At 39.9% G+C, this 26,828-nt stretch overlaps 1 protein-coding gene and 1 pseudogene across 1 annotated transcript in view; one reads left to right on the top strand and one right to left on the bottom strand.

The window, feature by feature from the left end:
• Positions 1-22,878, bottom strand: part of LOC148035112 (uncharacterized) — a 48,034-nt gene extending 25,156 nt beyond the window's left edge. Inside the window, exons 1-2 of the mRNA XM_087680776.1 lie at positions 22,631-22,878; positions 22,390-22,553 (exon numbers count right to left, since the gene is read on the bottom strand). The gene's annotated coding sequence lies outside the window, so the exon portion shown is untranslated. The remainder of the gene's footprint in view (positions 1-22,389; positions 22,554-22,630) is intronic.
• Positions 22,879-24,651: 1,773 nt separating this feature from the next.
• Positions 24,652-25,183, top strand: LOC148035111 (Golgi apparatus membrane protein-like protein ECHIDNA pseudogene; annotated as a pseudogene).
• Positions 25,184-26,828: the final 1,645 nt, after the last annotated feature.

Raw genomic sequence — 26,828 nt, 5'->3', positions numbered from 1 at the left:
TTCTGTCTTCACACTTCAGCATGTACGGCATATACCTCAGCTCAAGAAGAGCTTGATTAGCACAAGGCAGCTAGATGAAGATGGATTTTATACAACCTTTGGTGATGGGAAATGGAAGATCTATAAGGGATCTAGAGTGATTGCCAGAGGTTGTAAAAGCGATACCTTGTATCCTCTCCATGTATCTAGTGTGCGTAACCATGTTGTAGCCATGACCGAGCAGCAAGTATTTCTTTGTGGCATGGCTGGTTGGGACACACGAGTGAAACTCAAATGAAAATGCTTTCTCGTTTGGGTTACTTGCCTTGTCTTCGTTATGCTGATTTTGTTCGTTATGCTGATTTTGAGCATTGTGATCATTGCGTTTATGGTAAACATGCACAGACGTCTCATAAGAAGTCTCTTTCGCTAAAATCTTTATCTTTAGGGGAAAAGAAATACTTTATCACCTTTGTCGATGATGCTACACAAAAGGTATGGATTTACCCTATTCATAGCAAGGACGAAGTGCTTAACAAGTTTCAAAAATTCTTGGCATTGGTTGAAAATCACACTGATAAGACACTTAAGTGTCTTCGCTCTAACAATGGTGGGGAATATGTGTCCAAGGCCTTTCAGGCATTTTGTGACAACAAAGGGATAAAGAGGGAGCTCACTGCCCCTCATAATCCACCCCAAAATGGAGTTGTAGAGCGTATGAATCGGACCATACAGGATAAGGCCCGTACAATGCTGTCACATGCTGCTTTACCTCATGGTTTTTGGGCTGAGGCTGTTATGACAGCCATACACTTGATTAATTGGTCACCAAACAGATCTTTGGGGGAGGGGAGTTCCCCAAGAAGCGTGGTCGGGCAAGCCACCTTCATATGCACACTTGAAAGTGTTTGGCTACAAAGCATTTGTGCACATTCGTAAAGAAAAACGCAGCAAACTTGAGCCAAAGTCCTGTAAATGTATTTTCCTAGGATATGGTGATGAAGGTGAAATGGGGTATAGATTATGGGATCCCGAGAAAAGAAAAGTAGTACGCAGCATTGATGTTATCTTCCAGAAAGATCGCATGCACAAACAGCCCAAAAGAACAAAGGAAGTCTGTAGGGTTGTATTCCGAAAAGAAATACCTTTTGGACAGTAAAATGTGCCCACTGTGCAGCAGCAAATACTTGCTGTAAATGAACCTGCAAATGCTGAGAATAATGCTAGAAATGATCAGCCAGCCATTGCCCATAATGATAAGCTACTGGATGTGCAAGAACAGCCAGGACAGCAAGCTACTAATGCTGATTTGCAAGCTAAAATGCCAAGACAGCAAGCTGAAAATGGAAATTTGCAAGCTTAACAGCCAGCAAACAATGATCATTAGGTTAGGAAATCGTCTAGGGCTACTAGACAACTTGATAGATTGGTTCCTGGTGCAAACAATGTGGCTGATTATGTCATGTTGACAAACTGTGGTGAACTGTCTGGCTTCAAGGAAGCAATGGACAGACAGGACAGCAAGAAATGGTATAAAGCCATGTTGTCAGAGATGGACTCTCTTGAGAAAAATGACACTTGGGACTTAGTGCAATTTCCTAAAGGGGAGAAAACCCTTCCATGTAAATGGGTTTACAAGATGGTCACTTCTGGATCCTCGCCAAAGTACAAAGCACAATTGGTTGCGAAGGGGTACAAGCAAGAACATGGAGTTGACTTTGATGAGATATTCTCTCCTGTAGTCAAGATGACTACATTGAGAACCATTTTGGGCTTGGTTGCAACTGAAGATATGGAGCTCATACAAATGGATGTAAAGACTGCATTCTTACATGGTGATCTCCATGAAGACATATATATGCAGTAGCTTGAAGGGTTTGTAGCAAAAGAGAAAGAGAAGATGGTATGTAAACTCAAAAGGAGTTTGTATGGGCTGAAACAAGCACCAAGAGAATGGTATCATAAGTTTGATGCATTTATGCAGTCTCAAGGTTTTCTGTGACATTAATGTGACATTAAAAGTGATATTTAATGTTACATTAAGGTCATAAATATGGAATGTGACATTAAAAGTGATATTTAATGTTACATTAAGGTAAATTTAGGGGAACATGCACGAGAATGACCGTCCGGGCTCTTGGGCGCCCGAACGGGGTTAAGGGGAGCCTAGAGAGTAAGGGAGTCCAGGAATAGTAGGACTCCAGGAAGTTGACGGCTGGCAAAGGGATCAGGTTTGAGGGCCAGCACTTATCTAGGCATGGCTGGGAGGTGAAGGATACTCGTGCCTTCCATCGTTTTTGAGTTTTCTGACTCTCCGTCATCTATCATTGGTATCAGAGCCTATGTTTCAGATCATTAATCGAACAGAAATCTGTCAGGTTGTCAGTCGCCAATCAGGCCGTCAATCTTTGTAACGTCACGTGAGCACCAGGCAACGGGCCGTGAAGGAAAACGAGGAGGAGAAGCGCCACGTCACATCGCTGAAAACGAGACGGGACGGGCCGTCGGAACGCGCCGTGAAGGAAAATAAAAAGAAGTGCAGCGCCACGTCACGTAAGTGACATTCAACGTTACGAGCAGAAACGTTACGGGCAGAATTTTTAAAAAAAAGAAAAAAACGTGGGTCGCGAGGACCAGACCAGGCAAGGACGCGAGGACCAGGGTAGTGAGGACCAGACCAGGCAAGGAACAGATCAGGCGTGGAGCCGCCAGCATCAGACGTGGGTCATGAAAAAACGTGATTCTGTCATGACTGCTGTTGACGGGTAAATCCAACTGCTCCTGAGACGGATAGGACTGCGACTGCTGTGAGAGGGACAGAAGAATGTCATACACAACTGAAGCCACAGCCTGCCATTAAAAACCAGGGAAGTACTTTACTTGTATGCAAATTTCTTATTTTTGCTTTCCAATTCCAGTGTATTAATGGCAGAAAAAGGGAAAGAAAGGGTAATGGAAAGTTCTAGTTCAGGGGATCAACCTATGGTAGATCCCCATGAACCAGACATACAAGAAGAACAATGGGAAGAATTTTTTGCCACGCGAGAGCAATTCGATGATCTTTCTGCTCGTGTGCAAACTCAGGGGGTTCAAATGGAATTTTTAACTCAAACACTTACTGAAACAAAATCTCAGTTAACTTTATTGTTGGAAAAAGATAAAAATAAGATAGAAATCTCAGATGTCCCATCTTCATCGAAAGATTTAGATGTGACTATGCGAGATCCCAAGGAACCCCAAACTTATCATAAATTGAGGGATAATCCGGTTTTAAAGGATATGAAACCACCTCAATTTTACGGGGAGGAAAAAGATAGGAATAAAGATACAATCTTTAATTTCCTCCAAAAATGGGAAGATTTACATAAATTGAAGAATACCCCACCACATCTCCAAGCACTGAAGGCTAGTTTAACTTTGGGGCCTAAAGCATATAAGTGGTGGCGAACTTTAAAGGAGGCGAATTAAATACCTGAAACTTGGGCTCAATTTGAATCCGTCTTTTTAAAAGAATTTCTTCCTGAAAATGAAATGGAAAGAAATTGGGAAGATTGGGATTATGTCAGACAAAAGGAACGACCCCTACTGACATATTTGGAGGAATATCGTGAGATAATCCTCAAACTGGAAAGAATCAATGAATTCCAAAAAACAAGAGGATTCATTAGGGGACTGGATAAAGCCTGTAAAAAGGAAGTAAAACGGAGTTTACCTAAGACGCTTGAAGAGGCAATTAAATTTGCATTAATCTATGAAGATAGTACGCGTCCAGGTACACTCACTAGTCTCACTGATATGGAGCCCAAGTCTAAGGAATTGGAAACCTCAAAATTTGTGGGCAAATTTAAAAGGAAAATGCCATTTTTCAAGGGTAGAAAACAACCTTTTGAAAAGAAACCATATATGAGGCCAAAGTTAAGTCCTGATGACTTTGATAAGGCCAAAAAAGAAAAATTGTGTTTTAATTGCCTATCCCCTAACCACGCTGCTTGGAATTGCCCTCAAAAGAAAAAGAGGGAAGATAAAGACAAAGGAAAGGACAAGGGCAAGGGAAAAGAAAAACAAATCCATGTAGTGCAGACCTTAGAACTAAAGGGCCATGAAAAGTATAAATCTTTAGAGGTCTTGCACATGGATGTACAACATAAGTGTTGTATGTCAACTTCTATGTGGCAGCCTACTTTTGGGCCACATGATTTACTTAGAGTACATGGATTAATAGCTGGAAAACGGGTTAGAGTCATGATTGATGACTCTGCCACACATAATTTTATAAATTATGCACTTGTCAAAAAATTGAAACTTCCCCAACAAAACAGTGAGCATCAATATGTTGTTCGTATGATGCAAGGCCAAGATAATAAAATATGGGATACAATGGTATCCAATTTGGAAATCGAGATTCAAGGATATAAAGATAAGCTTGATTTCCAAATAATGAACATGGAAAGAGCTGATATTGCTCTAGGGAGGGAGTGGTTATGGGGATTGGAACCATCCTTAAAACGTAGCTATCACCATAATACACTGGAATTTGAAAGGGATGGTAAGACTTTTGTCATTCAAGGTGAACATGAAGTATCTGATAATCCTTTGCTGTGTTCTACTGAAGTTCAGAAGCTGATAAAGAAGGAAGTTTGTGAGGTATATATGCTATGGTCTCTTCCTGTACAGAATACTTTTACTTTCTGTAATATTAAGCAACAATTTTCTTATGTTTGTGAATTGAATGTTAATAATGAATTGAACAGTTTGTTACATGATTTTAAAGATGTGTTTCCTTCTGATTTACCAAGTGGCCTTCCACCAGATAGGGGTGATATAAATCACCCAATTGATATAAATAAGGATACACACCCAATTTCAAAACCACCGTATAGGTTAAGTGAAACACAGCATCAAGAAGTTGAAAGACAAATTAAGGATTACCTGGATAAAGGGTTTATTCAACCCAGTAATTCACCTTGGGCTTCACCAATTTTATTGGTAAAGAAAAAACATGGTTCTATGCGACTTTGTGTTGACTATAGAGCACTTAATAAAATAACGGTGAAGAATAAATTTCCTATGCCCAGAATGGAAGATCTTTTTGATCAATTGCAAGGGGCAAAATTCTTCACAAAGATAGACTTAAGATCAGGTTATCACCAAATAAGAATTAAGGCACAAGATGTTTCCAAGACGGCATTTCGTACTAGATACGAGCATTATGATTTTTTGGTGATGCCTTTTGGCCTCACTAACGCACCAGCTACCTTTATGAAGCTGATGAATAGTGTTTTACGGCCCTATCTAGGACATTTTGTAGTAGTCTTCTTGGATGATATCTTAATCTTTAGTAAATCAAGAGAAGAACATTTGGAACATTTACAATTAGTATTCCAACTGTTAAGAACACATTCCCTTTATGCGAAGAAAACTAAATGTGAATTCTTTGCACAAGAGGTCAAATATCTAGGGCATATAATCTCGAAAGAGGGAATCAACATGGATCCAGAAAAAGTAAGGGCAAGTATTGAATAGCCACCTCCAAGGAACCTGGAAGAGCTGCAGATCTTCCTCGGTTTATCTGGATTTTATCGTAGATTCATTCGAGATTATGCCAAAATAGCTGTTCCAATGACAGACCAACTTAAAGGGAAAGGGAAAAGTTTTAATTGGGGAACAGACCAAAATGAAAGTTTTCAAAAACTTAAGGTAGCTATTGCTACAGCTCCAGTATTATTAATAGTGGATCCCACTAAACCATTTGTGGTTGAAGCTGATGCCAGTGATAAGGCAATAGGCGCGGTCTTATTACAAGAAGGTCGATCAGTTGCTTTTGAAAGCAAGAAATTAGATCATGCAAAACAGAATTATTCTGTTTATGAGAGGGAGCTGTATGCAATAGTACATGCAATGAAGAAATGGAGGCACTATTTGTATGGTGCCAAACTTTTGATTTTATCGGATCATGAAAGCATTAAGTGGCTTAATGATCAACCAGATTTACACGGGCGTAAAGCCAGATGGGCCGAACTCCTCCAAGAGTTCGACTATGAGATAAGATATAGAAAAGGAAAGTATAATATAGTAGCTGATGCACTCAGCAGAATGCCTATCATTAATGAATTGAGTTTTACTCAGTTCACTTCCAATTTGCTTGAATCTTTAAAAGGGAAATGCCAGGTTGATCCGGCATATTCCAACATATGGGAAGCAATAAAAAATGGGGATCCAAATGAAAGTGCTTCTACTGAGAAAGGAATATTTGAGGATGTTCAACAAGGAAATGGAGCATCAGGGGTTGCTCAAACTGGATTCAAGTGGAAGAATTTTACCATTGATAATGGTTATTTACTCTACAAGGGTAGGGTATGTGTCCCGAAAGATATAGAAATAAGGCGCCAGATACTCTTTGAGTGTCATGATACCCCTAGTGTGGGACATCCAGGAGTTAATAAGACTTATAGTCTTATTAAAAGGCAGTTCTATTGGCTTGGAATGAATAAGGACGTCTTTGACTATATGGTCAAATGTAATAAATGCCAGGTTAATAAAGCTGAAAAATTAAAAATGGGAGGACTTCTCCATCCATTAGAAATTCCTTCGGGAAAATGGGAGAGTATCTCCATGGATTTTATTGTTGCTCTACCTAGAACACAGAGGGGGCACGACTCTGTGTGGGTGATTCTGGATAGGTTAACCAAAATGGCTAGGTTTATTCCAACTTCAACTGATGTTAAAACACCAGAATTGGCTAGATTGTTCGTAGAGAACATATACCGATTGTATGGCCTTCCGGCAAATATAGTTTCTGATCGGGATAGAAAATTTGATAGCCATTTTTGGCGTGCGGTATTTAGGAAATTGGATACTAAACTTAGCATGAGTACGGCAGATCACCCGCAAACAGATGGGCAAACTGAAAGGGTTAACCAAATTCTTGAAGATATGCTTAGGGCATATGTAAGTAAAAGGCAAACTAATTGGGAAGAGTATTTACCGTTAGCAGAGTTTGCATATAACAGTGCTAAGCACTCTTCCACTGGATATAGTCCATTTATGTTAATGTATGGGTTTCAGCCCAGAGCTCCTTTTGCAGTAGGACTGCATAAGGAAAAGGTTCAGGCAGCTAAAGATTTTTTGGAGGATATGAATAGTATGTTAAAATTTGCTCAAGACAATATTAAAAAAGCTCAAAATAGAGCTAGAGCATATGCAGATCCTTACCGAAGAGACATCTCCTTTGAAGAAGGAGAATTGGTCTATCTTAAGGTGCCTGAACAAACTAAAACTATGAAAAAGGGACACTGTCCAAAGCTTTCACCAAGGTATTGTGGTCCTTTCATAATACTTAAAAGGGTGGGAGAATTGGCTTACAAGCTCCAACTACCTGCTGGTAGTAAAATACATCCAGTTTTTCATGTAAGCAAATTAAGGAAGAAGCTGGGTGATTTGGATAATCTAATCTTAAATGATGATATTGAGGAGTTATTCTATGACCAATCTAATCCACATGAACCAGAAAAAATATTAAATGTTCGTAATAGACGAACGAGGAATACTATTTATCAAGAATATTTGGTTAAGTGGAAAGATTGTTCAGAAGAAAGCTCAACATGGGAGCGAGTAAGTACTTTAAAGAAAAGATTTCCCGATTTACAGTTAGACCTTCCAAGTATCGTTTTCGAGGACGAAACCGATTCTTAAGGGGAAGGAAATGTGACATTAATGTGACATTAAAAGTGATATTTAATGTTACATTAAGGTCATAAATATGGAATGTGACATTAAAAGTGATATTTAATGTTACATTAAGGTAAATTTAGGGGAACATGCACGAGAATGACCGTCCGGGCTCTTGGGCGCCCGAACGGGGTTAAGGGGAGCCTAGAGAGTAAGGGAGTCCAGGAATAGTAGGACTCCAGGAAGTTGACGGCTGGCAAAGGGATCAAGTTTGAGGGCCAGCACTTATCTAGGCGTGGCTGGGAGGTGAAGGATACTTGTGCCTTCCATCGTTTTTGAGTTTTCTGACTCTCCGTCATCTATCATTTTCATAGAAGTCAAGTGGATCACTGCTTGTAAGAAGGCACCAAATGGCAGCCTGATTATCTTGGTTCTGTATGTTGATGACATGCTCATTGCTGGCAGGGATACTCATGCCTTGGACTCACTGAAGCAAAGTCTTCATGGCAGCTTTGACATTAAGGATCTTGGTGATGCAAATCACATTCTTAGCATGCAAATACTCAGAGATAGGTCAAAAGGATTACTCTATCTATCTTAGCAGGAGTATATCTCCAAGGTTTTGCAGCGCTTCAAAATGGAGAGGGGGGAAAACAATTGGGGTTCCATTGCCTCCATATGTAAAACTCGGTGCAGAGGACAGCCCTACATCTGCTGATGAGAAGACTAAAATGGCCAAGATACCATATGCTTCAACTATTGGCAATTTGATATATGCTATGGTTGCTACACGTCCTAACATTGCCTTTGCAGTGGAAGTGGTTAGAAGATACATAGCAAACCCTAGTAAAAAGCATTGGGAAGCAGTGAAAGGTATTATAAGATACCTCAAAGGCACAAAGGATTTGTGCATTTGCTTTGGAAAGCGTAAGGCATCTGTTGTTGGCTTTACGGATGCAGACTATGCTGGTCATGCGGACTGCAGAAAGTTCACTTCTGGGTATGTGTTTACCTTCACAGGAGGAGCAGTCTCTTGGATCTCCAGGCTACAAAAGTGTGTTGCATTGTCTACTACAGAGGCAGAGTATGTGGCTGCCACTAAGGCATGCAAGGAGGCTTTATGGCTTTCACATCTAATGGGAGAGCTTGGCATTACAGAGTTACCTGTTCTCCATTGAGATAGACAGAGTGCTATCATGCTAGCACGGAATCTCGTCTTTCATGCAAAGGCGAAGCACATGCAGGTGAAGTATCACTTCGTTAGAGATGTACTTGACAGCAAGAGCATTGAGCTTGTCAAACTGCATACAGATGATAATCCTACAGAACTTCTCATGAAGGGTCTTCTAGCAAAGTAGTTTGCTCATTGCCGACAGATGATGGGAGTTGGATAGGTATAAGTATTTCAACTTTGTACATACCTAGACTTAGCTGATTCTTTCTCCTCTTAAGGCACATTGCATTTAGGTGGAAGGTTGTTGGGAATAAAGGGCCATCGTGCCTTTTATATATGCACAGGTGTGAACACACCCTTAGCACATTTGTACTTTCATATATCTATCTAAAACCTAAAGAGGTACACTAGTCAGTGTACCGAACATCAAGTGTCGTGCTCACTCTCCTTTCTATTGCTCTCTACTCTTTGTGTGTGTTATCCGTCATATTCACTCTCAGCTCCGTCAAGCTCCATCAAACTATATATGAATACATATTCTTCTTTCAAGATTCTCCATGTATTTAAACAACGCTAAAACTTATCTATAAACGTACTTTGCTTTAAATGCGTCACATGTCTATACACCATCAGTAAAATTGCTACATAACAAACATACAAGAATTAGATATGAAAGTTCATATTCCTTTACTAAGCTGCATCTGTCAATCTAGTTTGAAGGATTTAAACATACATGCCTTTTTTTGTAGCTACATCATCTGTGACCATAAGTAAGAAGTCTAGCATCAAACTTCTTGTCATTTCAAGCAAGCTCAAATCAAACCTTTTGCAATGTTCCCTATCCTTGAAATCTCATCCTTCATCTTAACAAATCTCATCCTTCATCTTAACACCACCAACTTTTTGTTTCAAGACCCCTACCGATAACTAAGCATGCAAGTACACAATGAATAGTGGCAGCTCAATTGGTGTGAAAGAGATGAGGGCCACTTAGTTTTCAAGCATGGTATGTAAGCTTGATGAAGACTCCAAAGTCGAGTAACAAAAGTGTGAATAGGAACCCTAAAAACAACGAAACAACCTCCAAGAAAAGGCAATATGCACTACTTGCAACATTAAGGTTGATAACTAAGAGGAATAAAGGCAAATGCTATAACAATAATGCAATAGAAGAGAGAAGTTACTAATGGCTGCAAATAAAGGACAACATGTTTACACATTCAAGTTTGTGAACTAACACTTGAAATTTTAAGCGTGTATCAAAATGGCACGTACAAATTGGACAACAAGAAAGGAAAGGGCCCTATCTTCATAACTTGCAAAAGAAACTATGCTCACTCTCCTTATAATATTTTATGTCACTACTGTAGTTGAACACTTCCTTTATCATTGTCTTTTTCAACTATTTAACCATCTATCCTATCTCCTCATAAACAAGCTGTTTGTATCAACATTGGACAACAAATATTGGCATTGAAATTACTCATCAATGATCATGAGCCCAAGATAGTAGCATATTAACTAGGAAATACACATCCAAAGCTATTGTAAGTCTCTCATATTATTATTTTCCTTTTAAAAGAATGTTTTGTATTTTGGTGTGCACAAACATGTTGTTGCACCAATCAAATAGAATGATTAGTACTTGAAAGAAATGAGTGGTCTACCGTGTTCTGATAAAAAAGCAACACAAGGAAAGAGCGGTTCTTAGTCTTAAGCTTGCAAAATGGCCATTCCTTACAACCCTTATACATTAAACTTAAAGCTCCCAAGACAAAAAGGGGCATGACCAAGGGTAAGCAAGCAAGACTAGTTCTTTTTAAGCAAAATCTTTGAAAAGCGAATAATGCTCGAGCACATGCAAGTGCGCACTTGTTATAACATGTCATAGCACTACCTATAACTAAGCAAAGTAAATATTGAGTACACGAGATGTAGATGAACCAAATTGCATAGATGATGAGACCCCATACAAGAAGCATGTTAACAAAGAAATATGAAAATGGCCGATTGAAAATGGCACAAACTATATGCCTAGAAGGCAAAACACTTATAACTACCGGAATGGGCAACCCAAAAGTAATACAAGCGAATTGACTAGAAAGTGACTATATCCAAAAATAAAAATATCATGGATAAAGTTTCTCCAATAATAGGACCCGAAAGCAAGAGTTGACCACACTACCACCACTTATTGAGAGAATACAAGAATCAAAATCAAAACTTTTGTTGATCTAGTATAAGGTGGGATGTGAATCTAAGAAGCTTTTCATAGAACACCCAAGTTAACATTTCTATTACTTATGTGGATTGAGCAAGACTATTCTTTGAGCCAAAAATTTCAAGTTCCTTTGAATGCCCAATGCAAGTGTTTCTCATATTCAAATCTTACACTGCATCTAATCTTTCAAATGATTGTTTCATTGTAAATCCTCAATCATTATTGAATGGATTATAACTTGAAACTAAAATTCTTAGTGTCCAAAAAATATGTGGGCTTTGACTTTTTTTTTTAAAGCATGAATTAACCCATCTTGGAGACAAAAACATTGAATTAGCATTACAATATTGTTGCTTTTAGTTACAAAATTGTTGCTCGTGTTGGGGGTTGTGAAAAGTATAGCAATACTCTACAAACCCTACTTTGAAAACTCTATTCAAGTATCTCAAGATAACTTTGGGTCAATTGTGTTGAGCATACTACATATCTAAGTGAGATATTGATAAGTCTAGGACTTTGGCTTCACTTATGAAAGGGTTATAGCATTTAAGTATTGGCATCACATTACAACGATTTTGGAACATTGGCAAATAGATCCTTATTGATACTATTCTAAGGGCCATGAAAAGTAACACATTACCTTAAGACACCACCGAAATACCCAATACGACCTAGAATTTTGAATGTATGGTTAATACTATGTTAGTTTGCCTTTAAACAACTTAAAACAACCATGAACCATAATTTCTCCACAAAACCTTTAAAGATGTCTCAAGGAACAATATTGGAGGCATGGATATTGTTATTGGTTTACAAAATTAGATCTCACATAAGGAGAATAAAGTAATTTCTAACACCAACACTTGATCAGTTTTTTGAAAATTTTTTGCACTGTGTGAGATATAATCCATGACACCAAAAGGTTTCCAAAATGTATGATGAATGTACACATCCAAGAAGACAATAACATCCTCAACTTCCTCTTACTTTACCTTTAAAGAGAGGGTGTTACTTGTGTCGGTCTATACACAAATCTCACATCCAAATCCAACAACAAAAACACAATCCACTTCAAAAACTTGATGATCTATTGATCTCAAACCAACCAACCAATAGTTTTGAGTTACATAAAAGAGTTGGCCCAACAAGCTCATGTACACAATAAGTAGGAAGATCTAGATTAGTAATGTGATTCATAGAATCACTGCTTGTGAATGAGAGCCATAAACCAAGTAACCATTTATGTTTTATAAGTCCCCTTTGAATATGAGCAACTATTGCTTAAGGAAGCTTAAATTGTGATTCCTAAGGACAAGACTAGAGATGAGCTTGTCCTCACCCATTGTAAAACTCTCCAATAAAAGATTGAGGTACATAAAGTTAAAAAGTGCTATTCCTGGTTAACAATGCCATGCCTTCCAACCAAGAAAATGACACGCTTAAATTTGTGTATCAAAGCAAGTACATCATTATTTTACGACCATCACCATCTTCGATTAGAATCCACACTCAATTAAGGTGTGAAAGTATATTGTGCTTAGATGCTTTTAAAAGCTTTGTTTAGAAGAAACAAATTGTCTTCAATGCCTCACACATGAAACCTCAATGAGGTGTGAAAGTATATAATACCATGCTTTTGATGCTTTTAAAAGCCTTGTTTAGAAGACACAAGTCATCTTCAATGCCTTACACATGAAACCTCAATGCTACTTGACATATATTAGACTCAATCAATGAAATAGAAGGATCTATCAAGATGCACAAAAGTTTTGATAGGACATTAGGTCCCTTGGCTATCTAATCAACATTTACTTTTGTTAACAAGCGTATGTCTTATACAGTCACCTCCTGCCCATGAGCCTCGATCTAAGTCAAACGAGCACATTAGGAGCTCTAACATTGTCATTGTCTGTCATTTTGTGTGTTTTAGGCACTTTAGATGGAGGGTACATCAGTGCATTTCCTTTTAGGCATTGTGACCTTTTTGGTCAACTGAGCGGAGTGATCTAGGCACCCACATTTTACGCCTGGCCACTTATATTCCAATTGTGGCCCCAATTTGCCTATTTAAGGCAGCCTGCCCCCCTTATTCATTCGTCCGTTGTGATCATTCAGCTAGCCCTCATTCTCTCTCATTCCCCTACTACCATTTGGTGCCCACATTGACGCTCAATACTGCATGTTGGGGCTGATTGTTGCAACCTTGTATCCTTCAGCCATTGCAGTCACTTTATTCCTTCTCTCCTGCGTTGATTCAGTCTCCTCTCCATGTTTGCTTTCCTTTCCACTGCACACTCGCATGGTGACATTTGCCAAGTTGGGAGACGGAGGCTTTGAAGAGGAGCATCTGTCCACCTTTCCAGCCAACTGGGCATCATCCACAGGTGTGAGACCTTAAGGCTTACATTTACTGTGCTACAGGGCAGGGCAGCCTGATTCTTGCCCATCCAAGCCGGTATTTGGAGATGACTCCACCTCTGCGCCTTGTGTTTCAACCTGAGGACCCTTCCTTTCTGCTGGGTGGGGTCAATATCTGACTGGCGCCCTTTTTCTTTTGCAGGGACAGGTCCTTTTCTGCCTGTGTTTCAGTGCAGGCAGGTCATCCTTGATGCATTTTTTCCCTGGGTTGCCTCTCCAGTGAGCTAGGAAGCACACCGACAGTGCTGGGCAGCTATTCCTCTCTGCCTAGCAGGGACGGTGCATTTTTGTGCAAGCAGCTCCCTGTATCCTGCGTTTTTGTGCACAGCAAGGTCTCTCTTTGCTGGGCAGCAGCTCCTGCAGCCTGTACAGCACCCTCCTATGCTGAGCGAGCTCTCTTTACCTCCATTCCAGCCTGTTGAGGAGGCTGTTTTTGTCTGTTTCCAGCACCCTGCCCCAGTGCGTTTTGCAGCCCAGGCTCATCAACAGCAGCATTTTGTGCTTCCTACCTCCGATACTCAGTCTTACCTGCTGTCATCATCTACTCTCCAGTACAGCAGCCTACCAAGCCCCGAACAAGTAGAATACCATCTTTTTCAGGTCAGCTTCTCCAACACTTGCAACATTCTCTTGGTTTTTTCTTGCAAGTAATCTTAAAGGACATCTATGGCCAATAAGTATGACAGGTGGGATCACGTGGATCAGGACTGCCAGGACTGTCAAAGCTACAACGGAGACCGTGACAACCGTGACCATGAGGATCATCAAATGGACCACGACTGACCACCATCTTATCGTTCTCTCCCTTCGCAATCTTCCAGGGGTGCAGTGATGGCACCCCCTGTGCAGGTGCCTATCCTACTACATGTCCCCAACTCCACAAAGCTGGATGGGACAAACTACCCTCCCTGACCTACCATGGATCCCCAGATTGGAGCAACCCTAGATGTGGCAACTTATGGGACCCTCTGAATGCTAGATCCCACTCTTTTCTATCAGCAATCGATTTTTTCATGCACTATCATCTCCTACTGGCGAGCCTCAGTCTGAGTCAGACAGGGACATTAGGAGCTCCGACATGTCTATCATGTGTTTTGACAACAATGTGCATTTTTTGCTTGTTCAGCCCTAGTCAGCTGTGATCAACCCGTCTGCCCTAGATGGCTGCAATTTGCCACAGATGCTGCTATGTCAGCCTTTTTGTCAATAGTCAGCACTGGTCGATCAGTTTTGACCAGGCCAACTGCATTTTTTTTTGGCTCTAGACTGCTGGTCAGCCAGTTTTGGCCCTTTTTGGCTTTATATATCAGTTGCCGGTGTGAGGCGAATTCATTCTTCCTTTTGGCAGGTACACACACATTCAGATTGCTGCGTTCTTCTCCATCTCCGGCCAAGACTGCTGGCTGCACACTCTGCCACCAGTGCTGTCATCATTTTTCAGCCTGATCCGGTGCCCTCACTGACAATTTGGGCTATGTGTAAGGATTGCTCAGTCCATTGGTGTATTCAGCATTGCTCAGTCCATTGGTGTATTCAGCATTCATTTCAAATTCAGTGCAGATTTCTCTTCTCTTCCTGCTATCTTCTCTTTTATCCTTTTCTCTCCGTGTTCGCCATAGTTGTTAGGTACGAAAAGTATGGTACGGTACGATAAAATACGGTACTAAATGGTACCTTAAGATTTTATAAGGTACGGTACGATATTAGTACGAAAAATAAATTAACTTCATTATTTTGAACTATAGATGATAGAACAGATGTTTAAAGTCTAAATAGCAATGCTATTGGAGTATATAAGATGAATACTTGAGGGTAACACACCAAAACCTCTATGGCATATGCCGCATGCGCAACATGCGCTATAACTTACAAGTACATACATAGGAGTGGATACATCACACATGAATGATCAAACAAATAAGAGGCATGTATGCTTGAGAGAGAGAAGGTTGAGAGAGAGAGACTGTGTGAGAGAGAGAGAGAGAGAGATGAAATGACATGAGATGCTTTATTAACGTCTACAAGAGGCCAAAATGACCTATGAGACCAACAGTTACCAAACAAACTACCAAAGGTTTTGGTAAAAGATTTATGAATTTTGTTGTGGTTTTGTTTGGCATTGCTAAGGCTAAAGTAGCTACCGATGGTACATTCACTAATTCGTGTACTCTCAGAAGGTACATTAGGCCAAGCTATCCTCTGCCCTAGTTTTATTAGCAATGTGTACTAATGCTTTGGGTTGGGTGGTGCAAAATGAGCTGTGAACAAAGGTAAAATCAATAGGATTAAGCTACTTGATGATTCTCAAATGGTGCTGAATTTATTTATTGATGACACTAACATATTGTGAAAAATGATGGGACATCAATTAGAAACGTTTGGAATTGTTTGAATACCTTATGTATGGCCTTTGGCTCTAGGATAAATCATAACAAAACATGTATGAGGAGTCTAATCAAGCTTCCACCCCCTTTCTTGGTTGATCGATCAAGGCTATAAAATCACCACCACCACCATAACAACAACAGTCAACAACCCAAACCACCACCAACAACAACAACCACGAGCCCCAAAAAAAAAGGCTTTTTTTGTACGAATTTGTATGGTACGGTATGGTACGAACCCTATAGTGCGAACCAGTTCGTACTACGTACGAGTGCAACTATGGTGTTCGTGTTCCTCTTCCATTGCATGCACTCACATCATACATGGTATCATCGCCTAAGTGAGGACATTAAAATTTTCTACAGAGAGGACTACCCTACTGCTGAAAACACATTTTCAGCCTGCTGTTTGCTGCAGGAAACATAGATTCTTTGTGTTTTACAGGTGCTTTCGATAGAGGCTCCCATCTATAATTGTTTTCTTGCAGGTGTAGCTGCTTATTCTCTCCATTCACGCTCTTCTTCAGCCAAACATAGCAAATCTAGTGTGTTTGCAGGTTTAGAGACATGGAATATCACTGGTTCCAATGCTTTGATGACTTAGATGAGGAGTCTATTCATAATCCCTCTAACAGACAGTGTGATCATTGAGAAGATCAAAGGTTTGAGCCCTGTTCTAAGCGGGAACCCTCTCTTGCCAAGTCACACAAATCAAAGCAACCATCTCCTCCACTCTCTACATGTCTCCCATAGGGCCCATCCTACTGGCCCTACAATGCCTATGATGGCACCATCAATGCACATACCCGTCCTCCCTCTTTTGCCTAAAGAAGACCGGCTAGATGGATCCAATTCTTCGCTTTTGTCTTGTAAGGTGGAATCAACCATGGATCATGTAGTCCTATGGGATCAGCTCAACTCTTGAGCCTGGTCCTTCCTCTTCATGAGCCTATAGGATTTTGTCCTAGTTCATATATGCCAATTGCAGACAACATCAAAAGTGTGGACAAAATTTGCTTCTTTATATCATGAGAAGACATTTGCCCCTAGGATCACCTTGGACAGAAACTTTAGATGCTCAGTATTGATGACTCTCCTTCCATGAAGGATCACATCAACAAGTTGGAGGGTATGAGGAATGAGCTTGCATTCCTTGGCCAGCTCATCTCTTCGAACGATATGGCAATGATTCTCTTGACTCAACTGCCATCTCCAAAGTATGATGTGCTCTACACTAGTCTTCTTACATCAACGACCCAAGAGACTTCTATGGGAGGAATTAGCCCCGATTGCCTAGAGCCTGACAAGACTCTCAGAGAGGTTGGAGCCAATGGATCCAGCTCCATGAAAGATTTTACTACAAAAGGTACAACAAGGGGGAAAGAAAAATGAGAAATCTAAGGCCAAGCCCAAGAAGGAGAAACAAGAGAGTTCTTCATGCTTTGACACTGATTCAGAGAAGCCTAGATGCCCAAAATGTGGGAGGGAACACATCCTGAGGAGAAATGCTGGAAGAAATGCCTTCATCTTCGTCCTTGATTAAAGGATGGCACTAAATCATCTAAGCCCTCCTCTTATCTCTACACCCGTTGTTACACAAGTTTGTGCTCTTTTACATCCATTCAGAGCATGCAATTCTTCTGTCAGTTGTGTTAGGTGTGTTCACACTTTGCATTTTCTATTTGTTCAGCCCTAGTTGATTGCGATCAGCACCAATCTGCTCCAAATGCCTGCGATTTGCCACAGAGACTGCAACATCTGAACTTTCATCAGCAATCAGTGCTGGTCAGTTGGTTTTGACTGGGCCGATTGCATTTTTTTGCCTCTAGGCTGCTGGTCAGCCAGTTTTGGCCCTTTTTGGGTGCATATACCAATGATCAATGTGGAGCAGATTCATTCTTCCTTTTGGCAAGTACATGAACATTCAGATTGTTGCGTTCTTCTCCATCTTTGGCAAGGACTGTGGACTGCACACTCCATCTCCTTCACCGTCATCGTCACCGTCTCTGTCACCGTCTCCAGTGCTGTCTTCATTTTTCACCCTGATTCAATGCCCTCACTAACGCTTTTGGGCTGCGTGCAAGCATTGATAAATGTTTCTCTTCTATTGTGCACTCTAAAATTTTCTCCTTTTGAGTTATGCAAATCTTTTTGAGTTGTACAGATTCTATGCTCGTGCATGTAAGATGCATCCACACTACCATAAAGTCCTAGAACAAATTGCTATCTTGTTACAAGATGCGGGTCTAGAGCATGACACAAGCTATGATGGATGAAAGATAAAGACCAAACTCATAATGACATGGACAAGTAGAGACAAACTGTTACACAAGTGAATTAGGTTCCAAGATGGAAGCTTGGACTCATAAACACATTCTTGTGTAGGATCAAAAATGACGAGACACTTAACTGAAAGTACAAAGCATCATGACATTATATTCATTTCATATAAAAGTGATAGTCAAGTACAATGCTTTATAGAGTTTGGGTTGCTCCACTTTCCTCACTGTGCATATGGGATTTAGGATAGCTCTTCCTGGAGCATACATCATTTGTCTATTTCTCAACAACCCCCCTCAAATGATGAGTCTCTACCAGTGCTGGCTTTTGCCCCCCCTGCATGTGTACATGGACCAAGAGACTAGCTCTTTGGCAGCCTAGTCAAGTTAAGGCTTGAAACTTTACATCTTGGTAGGGTTTTTACATCCACTATGGAAACCAAATTCCTTAGAACAATCTGTCAGAGTTGTTGATAGTAGTGGAAGTATCTTTTTCTTCTTCTTCATTCATGAATTGACCTTGGTGGTGGTCATTCTACATATGTTGTGCTCTTTTTTTATGAAAACACTCACTAGCAATATGGCCAATCTTACCACAATAATGACATTGCATCCGGCTTCTATTGTCGGTGTTGAATCCTCGACCACTTCCTTTGGGTTCGGTAGCTCCTTTGGTGTATAGGAGATTTTCCCTTGAGCTGGTCTCTTTTACATCTTTGCTTTTAAATTTGCTTTCTCCATCAAGCAGTGAGTGCTCAATATCTTTGAGTGAGAGACTGGGAACATTACTTAGAGTGAACACAAGGTTCTCATATGGATCCTTGTTTACACTTGCAAGCAGTACGGCTATTGCTTCATCCTCATCAATATTCTTCTTAAGAGTTACAAGCTAGGTTTTCAGGCTCTTGAACTTGTTAATGTGTGTGTGGTCATAGAAGCACTGTCTTTGATATCTAGTTTATAAAACTGCATGAGTAATTTTACCTTTGAGTTCTTTGCTTGGGTACCAAACATTCTATCAAGTTTCTCCCAAGCGGTTCTAGCATTTCTAATGCCAAATATATGATGTAGTACATCATCACTTAGTCCCCAGGCAATGATACCTAGTGCCTTGTTATTCATTTTCTTCCATTCTTTGGTTATGAGCTAGTCTTTTTCAACGAACCCGTCTTCATCATCTTTCCCTTTGCTTTCAAACAGGTCCACAAGTCCTTTCGCATCAAGTGATACATGGTCTTCTCCTTCCAGGCATGAAATCCTTCACCATTGAATTTAGCTATTTGCTCAAGCTCTGTCGTGTTGCTAAACTTTAGTTAACCAGCAAAAGATTGTATTTTAATGTGTCAAGAGACACAAGAGAATTAGTGTCAAATTGACACTAGTTGAGTATTAATGGATACTAGTCGGTACTTGATCTGCTTTCTCTCACGAACTTCGTGGATGACTTCTGAGCTTCTTCAGGCACTTCCAAAACTGTAATGAACTTCAAAAAGTATTGCGCAGTGATTAAAATCATTGTTGATGAATTCAGTGATAAGAAACTATGAAGAATGTCAAATTTTGAAGCTTTGGCTATGGCTTCCTAGATTAGGGTTTAGACCCAGGTCTGGTTTTTTACTGATTTCAAAAGCTACAGTGGATCATTTCCAAAAGTTTTTTTATAGAAATATAGCTCTCTTCAAGGTCTACAGAAGCCCTATGGTCTCAGCGGGAATCGCGCTACATGGAGAGAGAATCAACTATTCGAACGAAACCATGTGCAAATTCAGCCAGCGTCTTCCAATTTGCGCAATGCTGAGCAGCTAGGGGGCCAATGTCTCACTGTAATGTGCTAGATAAGAGTGCCTAGAGTTCACGAATGTTTTCCTAGAAGAGACCTTAGAGAGATATGGCCTCTATGTGGAGATACAACTCCTCCAAGTCAGGTGGGTGCTACTGTCCACAGACACGGATATGGCAGTAACTTCAAAAACAGGCAATGCTGAGGCAATAGTTGCCCAATGTCAATGATTGAGGTGCAAGGGAGGAGCTCTAGAAGCAAGGAAACACTTCTCTAGAAGAAAGTCCAGAGAAATTTGGCCTGTGGAGAGAGATATAAAAGCTTCAAGCTAATAGGGTACTATTGGCTATGGCTGCCATGGAAGCTTTATTGAAGGTAGAATTGCAAATGAAGTTAGAGATGAGATCTAGCACTCAACCTGAGCTGGGAAGAGATGGAGATGAGCTAAGCCATGCCCGATTGGGCTCTGATACCATGTTACAAGATGCGGATCTAGAGCATGACACAAGATATGGTGGATGAAAGATGAAGACCAGACTCATAATGACATGGACAAGTAGAGACAAACTGTTACACAAGTGAATTAGGTTCCAAGATGGAAGCTTGGACTCATAAACACAATCTTGTGTAGGATCGAAAATGACAAGACACTTAACTGAAAGTACAAAGCATCATGACATTGTATTCATTTCATATAAAAGTGATAGTCAAGTACAATGCTTTATAGAGTTTGGGTTGTTTCACTTTCCTCACGTGCATATGGGATTCAGGACAACTCTTCCTGGAGCATACATCATTTGTCTATTTCTCAACACATCTCTCTACCAATTCCAAATATTTGGGTATCACCCATCTCTCAAGTTGAAGCTACAACAGCTCTCTACTACAAATTCTCCTATGATAATGGATCACATCACCAAAATGGAGATGATTCAGGATGAGCTTATATCCCTTAGATCATTCCTTAAGAGGACCTCGCTCTAACACTTCTCTCACATCTTCCGTCGCCAAAATATGATGTGTTCTACACCAACCTTCTCACCTCTCATATGCAGGATGCTATTACTTGGGAGGGAGCTAGTCCCATCGATGCACTTGAGCAAGATGCACATCTGAGGGGGAGAAATTCTAGTGGAGCTAGTGCACATAGCATGCCTTTCAGGCACCACCTACAAGTAAAGGACATACCAAGTATAAGAAAAGGAATAAGAAAACATCCAAGAAATTAGAGTCATCTTCCAACTCTAATACAAATTCTCGGGGGGAAGTCCAAAGGATATCCCAAGCGCCCTTACTATGGAAAGGGCACCCCAAGGAGAAGTGCTAGAAGAAATACCTCGCCTTCATCCATGATAGAAGAGTGGAGATACATCATTGGAGCCTCCCTCTACCGCTACTTCAATGCCAGCTATTACCACCGAGTTAGTGTTTCTTTGCATCCATCAAGTGTAGGAGCCTCCTTCGGCTGTCTGGTCATCAAAGAAGCCTTGGCTCATTGACAATTGTGCTTTGATAAATATCACTTCTCGACAGGATTGGCACCAGGATCTCTGTTCATCAAAGGGTAGTCACTATTGGTGACATTTCTTCAAATAAGTCTTTATGGTGCAAATGTTTAGGATTAATAACAGCTTTAGGTCAAATATATTGCATGATATGAGCCTTGAAGAGCATTAAAAGATATGTTCATGCCATTTCAGAGTTCTGCTATCTCGTGAAGTAAAATAATGCCAACACTTTGATAAGGGCCATCACTCATAGTCCTGGTGCAGCTCTGAATGACCTTCAATCACAGATATACTCCTACGTAAAAAGTACGACTTTTGAGTAGTAAACTAATAAACTATAAGAGAGAGCATGGTCCTGTATAAATTGCAGGGCCGATGATTGATTGATCAAAATCTAAAAGATGAAAGAAAGACTGCTTGAGACATGCTTAAGCTGTGAAGAAGATACAATTTCTGACTGGAAAACTAATGGACTATTATGAGAAAAGTATAGTCCTAGCTACGATGATGGATTGATCAAATTCTATGAGATGAAAAGACTGTCATTGGCATGTTTAAGGCAATTCGCATGTAAAAGATTGCAATTTAGTCACATGAAATAAAGGTGTCAGTAACAACGAATGCATGTATAAGATTTCACTTCAGTCGCATGTACACCATTGCAATTCGGTTACATGAGATGAAGGAGCCCTTACCAAGGAACACGATTACCTTTCAGTCACATGGATAAGATTTCAATTCAGTCACATGAGATGAACGTGCCCAAGCCAATGAATCCATGTATAAGATTGCATTTCAGTCCTTGGCATACTTAAGGAAATTTGCATGTAAAAGGTTGCAATTCAGTCACATACAATGAGGGTGTCCTTACCTATGGATGCGAAAGGTTCAAGAGTTGCATTTCAGTCCTTGGCATGCTTAAGGAAATTTGCATGTAAAAGGTTGCAATTCAGTCACATACAATGACGGTGTCCTTACCTATGAATACGAAAGCTTCAGACCGGTCTTGCCTTTGAACTCTGCAGTCAGTTTTCTTGGGAGGCGGTGGAGGAATTGCTTTCTCTGATATGCTTGGGCTCTCTCCACATACCCCAGAACTCATACCCATCTTTCTGGAGACTGCCGCCTCTTCTTTTAGATCTCTGCAAGAGTCAATCAAACATCGTCTCTCTCTCTCTCTCTCTCTCTCTCTCTCTCTCTCTCTCTGTGTCTCCCTGACCTCGATAACAGCGATGTAAGCCAGGTACACGAACAAATTGAAGGACCCAAGAACGGCCAGCCTCTTCTGCAGAGAGAGCCTCGCCATCGATCGAGCGAGGGAACGTTGTTAAGACAGGAAGAAGAATAACCTCCTCTAATGCAAAATGTTCTGATGTGCATTACTACCAAGTAAATTAGGAAAGTAACCTTACTTTTAGCGTTACAAGGAGAGAACGCAATATATATTTATAAGTAAATACATGCCCTTCTCACATGAGAAATGACAAGTTTTAAATAAAAACTCGGACTGATCTTACTCAGTCTCACAAAAGCCTTTAAGGGCTCACAATCAGCTACATCAGAGTTTTCAGCAAGAAGGCCTCATGGAAAATGATTGGAGAAAGCTCGGAATAACTTTTCTCAAATATATTGCCTATCAAGTTTATGCAATTTATGTCATCCATCAACCCTCCTCCCCCAAATTTCTAAGAGCCTTCTCAAACAATCATTTCTTGACAATAACTAAAACATACTTAAGCTTCAAAACGGCATTGAGCTCCCTAATGGAGGTATATTCTCACTTTTGCTTTTGGGCTCTAAGTAAGTCTTAATATAGCTAAATTGCTACTATTAGTGAAGGTTGATTGTTTGGGATGCCACATGGCTTGTGAAATTTCAAGGCAAAGAGATTTGAGTTGGTGAGATATTCAAATACATCTGTTATACCTTAGGCCTTACATTCTCTCTACCAAAGCTCCAAACACTTGTACAGCAATATTCAATCTAAGATGTCAATGTGGTTTTAATTTGCCCCTCATCCTCACTAGAAACATGGTTATGATCCAAGCTATATGAAACCTCATTAGTTTTCATTACAATCCCTTTTCCCTTTGGCAGCACTACATGGGCTAAGGTGGAGAGGTTATTACTAGATATGTGTGCATGTATGTACCATTGAGGCACTCCAACACAACTAAATACACTAGCGTATTGGGTTACCATTGCTTTTGAACACCCCAAAATTGTGATACTTGTGTGTGCACAACACAATGTGCACCACAAAGAATCATTTTGAGAACTCTTGAGCTTAAATAGGACATGAACAAGATTGCAAACAAGTTCTTTTAATGCATGCAAGCAAGGCAATGCACCTAATATGGTCTCAATATGGTATGGTCAAACCTATTAGGCAATTCATATACACATTTGATAAAATCATTGAATATCCTTTTAATGCATGTGTGGATCACACTCTTGTGAAAGAATATTGTTTTTCGTTGGAGCCCTTGTCAACAAAAATCCTTTAGTACCTTAAAATCTATTCTTCAATTGCCTGATTTTTCCCTCCCTTTTTTTCTTATGGTCAATGATGCTAGTGGTTCAAATATAGGTGCAATTTTAATGTAGAACAATCATCCTGTTGCTTATGAGAGTCATAAATTGAAACCTTCTAAACAAAACTACCATACTTATGATAAAGAATTAATGGTTTGTTGAGAATAGCAAATGATGCTTGCATGTATGCCCATAGAGAGGTCCTAAATCCCATAGCACAGAGAGGACAAGTGGTACTATCCAAAAAGCTATGAAGGCATGTACTTGACACTCATTTCAATATAATGGCACTCTCAGTTTGAGTCACTCAAGACTGTGTATATGAGTCCAAGTTAATTTGTATTGGAACCTAATTCACTTGAGTTACAATTCCTCATTCTGACAATGTATCGTGTGTTTGACTTGCATCCACCGTAGCCGATCTAGCTCTAGATTCGTGTTTCTCAACATGGTATCAAAGCAATGGCTGAGCTAGGTAGCTAGTGGGCATACTTCCCAAACTTTACCTCTCTCACTCTCATCTCTACTCAAGCCATCAAATCATCTACTTCTTGGATGCAATCTATAGCACTTCTTGGATGCAATCTGAAAGCTACCTAAGAAGATTTGTTGTGTGGGCTAAGTGTTGCAAGGAAAAGAAAAGACGACAATGATGTCTGCATGTTATAGAGAAACTCCAAGGCAAGCAACACTGAAACAGCAGAAGGGGAGAAGTATATGAACCCCATCATTTGCTTCTTCCACGTGCTCTTTAAGTGTTTGGCCATTGCCTTTTACATCCTATCTTCCCTTTTCCTCAACTATTTTGTGATCCATTTTGTCATCATCGTCTTATTTGCAGTCTTAGACTTCTAGGCAGTCAAGAATGTCAGTGGGCGCATTCTTGTTGGCTTACGATGGTGGAATGAAGTGAATGATCAAGGCAAGAGTGTTTGGTGGTTTGAATCACTAGATCAATAGGAATTGGCAAGGCTGAACAAAAAGGATTCCTGGCTATTTTGGTGGACACTTTACCTCAATGTTGCAGTGTGGGTAGCTCTTGGAATTATTGCAATGATAAGGCTCAACATTGATTATATTCTGGTGGTTGGAGTATGCTTGGCATTGAGTATTACAAATCTCATTGGCTTCACAAAGTGAAAAAAAAAATGCCAAGAAACAGATTCAAGCCTTTGCATCTCAAACAGTTGCCTCACATGTTGCATCTACAATTCAGTTGGCCTTCAGTGTAGTTTAAGTATCTTAGTTTTCAATCAGTTCATTGTATTGATCAAAATTGATCCTGTGGAGGCAGTGTTCCAATTGTGGAATTCTTGGTTGAGGTTTATTGTTTTACCTTTCATAATCCACGACATGGGGCTACATAGAATTTTTTGGCTGGTATAAACAGCATTATGTCACAGTATTGTTGCTCTTCTAACGAGCACTACTATAAGCTTTCCTAAGATCCTAATTTGCAAACAGCTTGCAGAACACACATGCCATTTTAATGCATGAATCGCAGGATGTTATGATCTTGAGGTAGTTGTCTTACAACTTTGCTTTTTGAGCTACTAGTCTTTAGCAAAATAGTTGCCGAGCTATAACCATCAAACTTAGAGACTACTTGTGGTTGTAGATATTTGTGACTACATCAAATTTTATGATGGGATGAATCTAATCATTGTAACAGTCAAAAAAAAGAAAAGAAAAGAAAAAAGAAATGTGTCCACCATGTATGCCTAAAGCACTGTAATGCCTACAAAATCCTAAATCCTATGATCTATGTACCAGTTCAACTCATGTATGCTAAGAAACATCTAACAAGCCAAGGGAATGTACCAATCTCAAATTCACTAAGAAGACTAGAGCACAAGAAAAAGTATCAATCATCAACAAAAAGAGAAGTACCACACACCAACAAAAGGGATAAGAAGCACAATGAAGAAAAAAAGAGCATAAAGACAAAGAAGAAGTTCAAAGAGTGCCAAAGTTGCACAAAGAAGATACTTTCCACTGTTGACAACAAATAAATTCCCATAGTGGATATAAAAGCCCTTGCCAAACATGTAAAGTTTCAAGCCTTAACTTGACTAGGTTGCCAAACAGCTAGTCTCCTCGTCCATGTTTACATGCAGGGGGGCAAAAGCCAACAAGGGTAGGAACTCATCATTTGAGGGGGGTGTTGAGAACAGCAAATGATGCTTGCATGTACGCCCATAGAGGCTAGATGTATGCCTAAAAGAGGCTGCCCATAAAAGTCTTTGTATGAGAGAGAGACAAAGATGTATGCTCTAAAAAGAGAGGTCCTAAATCCCATAAGCACAGAGAGGAAAAGTGGTACTATCCAAAAAGCTATGAAGGTATTTACTTGACACTCATTTCAATATAATGGTACTCTCAGTTTGAGTCACTCAAGACTGTGTATATGAGTCCAAGCTAATCTATCTTGGAACCTAATTCACTTGAGTTACAATTCCTCACATCTGATAATGTATCGTGTGTTTAACTTGCATCCATGGTAGCTAATCTAGCTCTAGATTTGTGTTTCTCTCAACATGGTCGTAGTTCATGCTTTGGATATTCAAAAACGCTACCTTGTGGGGTTTGAGATTCTCATATAAACTTATTAGTATGCTATAAAACATTTATTAAACCAATCTTTAATTTTTGATTAACACATTAAATAGGTTTCATTTATTCAAAATTTCCATCCAATGATTAAATATCAACCAAGTCATGTTAATGTAGTCGCTGATGCATTAAGTCATAAGCCAATGAAAAATATTGCATCACATCATTTGGATTTGATAGAATCAAAAGTGTGTATTTACATCATGTTTCCACTTTGAACTTTAAGCCCTTGATGCCATGATTCCTATACATGCTTCAAATCCTAATTT

Source organism: Lygodium microphyllum, chromosome 6 (assembly GCF_053477565.2).
Source record: "Lygodium microphyllum isolate KBCC chromosome 6, Lygodium_microphyllum_v1.1.10, whole genome shotgun sequence".
NCBI classification, from domain to species: Eukaryota; Viridiplantae; Streptophyta; class Polypodiopsida; order Schizaeales; family Lygodiaceae; genus Lygodium; species Lygodium microphyllum.
The sequence above is the reverse complement of the archived record's forward strand: the minus strand, read 5'-3'. Positions and strand labels throughout refer to the sequence as shown.